The sequence below is a fragment of the Amia ocellicauda genome, chromosome 2 (genome assembly GCF_036373705.1).
Source record: "Amia ocellicauda isolate fAmiCal2 chromosome 2, fAmiCal2.hap1, whole genome shotgun sequence".
Lineage (NCBI taxonomy): Eukaryota > Metazoa > Chordata > Actinopteri > Amiiformes > Amiidae > Amia > Amia ocellicauda.
In genome coordinates this window covers 41,733,073-41,739,072 of record NC_089851.1, presented here as the reverse complement: position 1 = coordinate 41,739,072, position 6,000 = coordinate 41,733,073, and positions in this window count along the sequence as shown.

The following is a 6,000-nucleotide window of genomic DNA, read 5'->3' as shown; positions in this document are numbered from 1 at the left end:
CTTCCAGGTTGCTCCCACATATGCTTTACTGTGTGGCTTTTCTTGTGAATACAGAATGTAGAGGCTAATTTGAATGCTTAGTGGTTGCTCTATGCTGGTATCATCTTTCCCATGGGTTGCTCTATGCTGGTATCATCTTTCCCATGACACAAGTGAGCAATGTGTCTTACCTCACTCCACCCCCCACCCATAAAATACATTCAAAAACCTCTTGCATTCCTGGGAGTATGTTTTTACCAAATAATGTCTTGAATTTGAGTCTACGATAAATCAGTATCTATTGTTAAATGTTTATGCGTCTACAGTGCTGCGCATGCCACTTCAATGAGGGCCTGTATTCTTGCATTCTTATCTTGTTTTTATGTATTTATCTATTATTTGGATGTGCCTGAACCCTAAATGAAGTGAAGCCACAAGGAATGTTGTCCCCCAACTATGCCTGGTATGGGCCGACCACTAACCTAAACTGGTATGAAGGGGAAAGTCCCCAGACTGGTATGTAGGAGAAAATCTGATCTGTCCCTGATTTTGTATTTCCCATTTTTATTTTTTCTCCCACAATCCGATTCCCTTCCTTGTGCTGGGCTGTCCCATCTGATCTATCTGTTGTCTTCTGCTCTAACCTTTCCTGCTTCTTTAATGATCCTTGGCTCTGTTCTGCACACAGAGCTCATGTCACGCCACAGTGCATCCACTCGTAGACCCTATCCAGCAAACCACGTTGGGCAGAGGTCTTCCAGCTTCCTCTCTCCCTTCACTCTGCTGTCAGACCTGTGAGCTGAAGGATCCCTCTCTCAGCGTCCACAGCTGCGGCTCACAGAACAATGAAGTCTGTGATGATCTCTGGTCTTTAATCGAGCGCATTACTCAAACTGGCATTTTTCTTTTCCTAATGCAAGTTGGGAACTGTAGTTTTCTTTTTTTTTCTTACATACAGCCACTCATTTCATTATTCTCCCTGTCCCTTCACAGGGTTTTGAGGCAGGTATAATGTTCTGGCAGTGTTTCTGTTGTTGTTGCTGTTGTTGCTGTTGTTTCCCCACCTGCATTTGCACCTCTCCTGTTTTCTCACCTGTGTGACCGACTTCTTCAATGAACAGTTGAGTTTATTATCCTCTTGATGTTCAGCTTTGAAACTGGGAGGAAACCATTACATTTGAGTGAAATGCGTTGTATAAAAACTGAACTGAGTAAGCACATAACATATTTGATCAAATATTATTATTATTTTTAGTAGTAGTAGTAGTAGTAGTAGTAATAGTAGTATTTTATATCATCATCATTATAATTATAATTATTTAGCAAGTTATCTTAATTTTGTTTTTGAATAACACATTTTATACCAAACATATCTGGAATATTCAATATATAGTAAATATAGCTGGAAGGGAAACTCTATCTTTCAAAACTCTGTTCATCTTCCTCAGGGTTTGTTTCTGAGCCTTACATGAGCTAATTTCTGACTTCTGCCCAGAAAGTAGGGGGTTAACAGCTTGGCTCTTAATCAGTCTCAACACTAGGGATCTCACAGAGCTAGATTCCTGACACATCAGCTTAACCAGCTCTTGTAGGGTTGTGGGGTTTTAATGGTAATATCCTAGCAGAAATTAAAACCCAGGACCGATGACAGCATTGGCTAATACTTCTCGAGTGTGGTGCTGAGGTTTGTTAAAGCTTATGTGCAATATATATTCCCTGTGTTTGAAGGGAACATGTAATCCAATGCTTTAAGAGGGCAGGGACTATACAGTTCCTGTACTGTTGAATGAATGAGGCTAAATTATTGGCCACAGATATACAAATATCTGTACTGGCCTTTTAATTCTATCACATCACCTTTTTAAAGGATTATTGGATTACCCTATATCTAAAAGTGACAACACTGCCACAGTTTCCTCCAGAAAGCCAATGTTTTAATTGTGTCATCTCTAAAGGCTCTCTAAAACTTCACAGATCCGTGTGGCCTTGGCTTTCCTGCCTTTCTGAGGTGGGCGTGTGACTGGCAGGTAGCTTTGGGTAGCAGGGTAGAGCCACTCAAAGGATGAGCCCGCATTAGATTGGTCAGATCACGCAAGTCAGGGACAGCTGTGAAGTATGGTACTGCTTTGTAGGAAAGCTAGTATAAATTGCCCATTTACTCTATGTATTTGTTTTTATGTATGTATTTATTTTAATTTCTATTGCTGTGTTTCACGATTGCATAGTCAGACATTTTCTCAGAACTTAAGTGCATGCCTGGCTGAGAAAAGTTTACAAAAGCACTGTTTACATTACAATGACCTGAAAGACTACTACCATGTCATATGGCCTGCTCTCCACTAAACTGGCTCAGGGCACAGTGGTGAGTTCCTTCCATCATTCCACCTTGCAGAGGCCTGGCCACTGATGTTCATTGTTGCACTGTGGAGACACACTACAGACACTCCTCGCTCCCCAATCCATCACTGTCCAATAGGATTTATTCAGTCAGTGGCTAAAGCTAATGTTATTCGGGGCTGGTATGAGGCAAATTTTGGGTTCAATTATTGAGAGACAAGTTTGGACTGAACTTGTAGATCCAGTAACTCCAGGACCAGGCTGGGAGACCTGACCTCCAGTCAGATAATTCCTAACTCTGCAGTGTGCTTCATACTATTGAGCAGAGCAATGCTGCCCCTGGGAGGAAACAAGTTAATACATTTGTTTGGGTCTGGGATGTGTTTTTTTGTGTATGAAAGCATAGTAATTTTTGTTCTGTTTTGTTCTAAATGTTTGATAAAAGTAATTTTAAGCAATCCTTCCCTTCATATTGTACATACTTGTTTGTATGTTGTTGTGTGAGGGGTTGTGTCAGCTGAGCAGCTGACCCACTGGGGTCCTGGGAAGTGCAGTTTTTTTGTTTTTTTTTAACACTTTGGATATTTATTTCTGATGTCAATACCATTTGCTGTAAAAAAAAAACTACCATACATGTTTTAATTCCTGCTAATATACACGATTAAAACAACACATATGTGTGCTCCGGACATCCCACCACTGCACTCGACTAAACTTTTTACAATCCCATTGGTGGTTTGCAGTAGAGATGCTTCTACTTTGATTTTGGAATAAAAAAAGAAAGAAAGAAAAAAGAATAACAGCACTGGCAATCACATTTTCACTCATCATACTTCTAATGATAATGAATATGGAAAAAGTGTCTGGGAGTGAAGTGAATGGCCCCCAAGGCCAGTGGCAGACAGTGATGAACATGCAGGGCACAGCGGTTGACTGTGAGATGGAAAGACTGAAACCTGCGAGTTGGCACTGCCTTCTCTTCTGCCTTGGATGCTGCTGCTGCCTCTTCTGTTGCAGGTAGTAATTAGTGATTACAGCCTGGGATCCTAGGACAGATGTACTGTATAATCAGGAAGCAGCTCCACTCTAATGTGGCTCTCAGTGGATTATAATTAACAAGGTAATTGGCACTAGATGTCTAAGATTTCCTGAATCCTTTACTCTTTTCCTGTCAAGTCATGTTTTTCTTTTCTCTCTCTTTTTTTTTGTATCTCCCCTCCTGTCTGACGCCGATTATTGTTTTTAATGATACCTTATCATGAAGTCGAGATTCACATTTCAAAAAAGAAAACTGCAGGAGAAAACTTTTCTTTTTTTTCTTTTTTTTCTTTCCCCTTTCTTTGCACTGGATATTTTATGACTGAAGTTTATATATAGTATTTATACAGTGTGTGTGTGTGTGTGTGTGTATATGTATATATATATATATGTACTGTGCAAATGTTGTAGGCAGGTGTGAAAAATCCTGTACAGTAAGAATGCTCTCAAAAATAGACATGTAGATAGATTATATATATATATATACACTCACCTAAAGGATTATTAGGAACACCATACTAATACTGTGTTTGACCCCCTTTCGCCTTCAGAACTGCCTTAATTCTACGTGGCATTGATTGAAAGCATTCTTTAGAAATGTTGGCCCATATTGATAGGATAGCATCTTGCAGTTGATGGAGATTTGTGGGATGCACATCCAGGGCACGAAGCTCCCGTTCCACCACATCCCAAAGATGCTCTATTGGGTTGAGATCTGGTGACTGTGGGGGCCAGTTTAGTACAGTGAACTCATTGTCATGTTCAAGAAACCAATTTGAAATGATTCGACCTTTGTGACATGGTGCATTATCCTGCTGGAAGTAGCCATCAGAGGATGGGTACATGGTGGTCATAAAGGGATGGACATGGTCAGAAACAATGCTCAGGTAGGCCGTGGCATTTAAACGATGCCCAATTGGCACGAAGGGGCCTAAAGTGTGCCAAGAAAACATCCCCCACACCATTACACCACCACCACCAGCCTGCACAGTGGTAACAAGGCATGATGGATCCATGTTCTCATTCTGTTTACGCCAAATTCTGACTCTACCATCTGAAGGTCTCAACAGAAATCGAGACTCATCAGACCAGGCAACATTTTTCCAGTCTTCAACTGTCCAATTTTGGTGAGCTTGTGCAAATTGTAGCCTCTTTTTCCTATTTGTAGTGGAGATGAGTGGTACCCGGTGGGGTCTTCTGCTGTTGTAGCCCATCCGCCTCAAGGTTGTACGTGTTGTGGCTTCACAAATGCTTTGCTGCATACCTCGGTTGTAACGAGTGGTTATTTCAGTCAAAGTTGCTCTTCTATCAGCTTGAATCAGTCGGCCCATTCTCCTCTGACCTCTAGCATCAACAAGGCATTTTCGCCCACAGGACTGCCGCATACTGGATGTTTTTCCCTTTTCACACCATTCTTTGTAAACCCTAGAAATGGTTGTGCGTGAAAATCCCAGTAACTGAGCAGATTGTGAAATACTCAGACCGGCCCGTCTGGCACCAACAACCATGCCACGCTCAAAATTGCTTAAATCACCTTTCTTTCCCATTCAGACATTCAGTTTGGAGTTCAGGAGATTGTCTTGACCAGGACCACACCCCTAAATGCATTGAAGCAACTGCCATGTGATTGGTTGGTTAGATAATTGCATTAATGAGAAATTGAACAGGTGTTCCTAATAATCCTTTAGGTGAGTGTATATATATATATATATATATATATATATATATATAGATTATATTTATCAATTAACTAAATGCAAAGTGAGTGAACAGAAGGAAAATCTACATCAAATCCATATTTGGTGTGACCACCCTTGGCCTTCAAAACAGCATCAATTCTTCTAGGTACTAGAAAGGAAAAAACAACAAAGTGTCTCAGTAAGTTGTTGGGCACCACGAGCCGCCAGAACAGCTTCAGTGCTCTTGGCACAGATTATTCAAATCTCTGGACTCTACTGGAGGGATGAACACCATTCATCCAAAAGATATTCCCTCATTTGGTGTTTTGATGATGGTGGTGGAGAGCGCTATCTAACACGTCGGTCCAAAATCTCCCATAGGTGTTCAACTGAGTTGAGTTCTGGTGACTGCAAAAGGCCATAGCATATGATTCACATCATTTTCATACTCATCAAACCATTCAGTGAACCCTCGTGCCCTGTGGATGGGGGCATTGTCATCCTGGTAGAGACCACTCCCATCAGGATAGAAATGTTTCACCATAGGATAAAGTTGATCACTCAGAATAACTTTGTTATGATGTGCAGTGACCCTTCCCTCTAAGGGGACACTTGTGTAAATTGGAATTTGTAAAAATTGCAATGTGTATTATGCCTTGAACTGCACTGTATTATTGCACTTTGTATTGCTCTTATATTTTGCCCTGGACAGGGGCATCTGCTAATAAATAAATAAATAAATAAATAAATAAATAAATGTGGATTCAAACCATGCCAAGAAACTGCCCCCACAGCATAACAGAGCCTCCGGACCCCCTTACTGTAGGGGTCAAGCAGTCAGGCCTATACCGTTCTCTTGGTGTCGCCACACATGCCCTCGCCCACTTATCGAGAACACGAGCCAGTTGAGCGTCTTTGTGACTGAAGCTCCTGCCATTCGTACCCCAATAATGACCCCTTTTTCAAA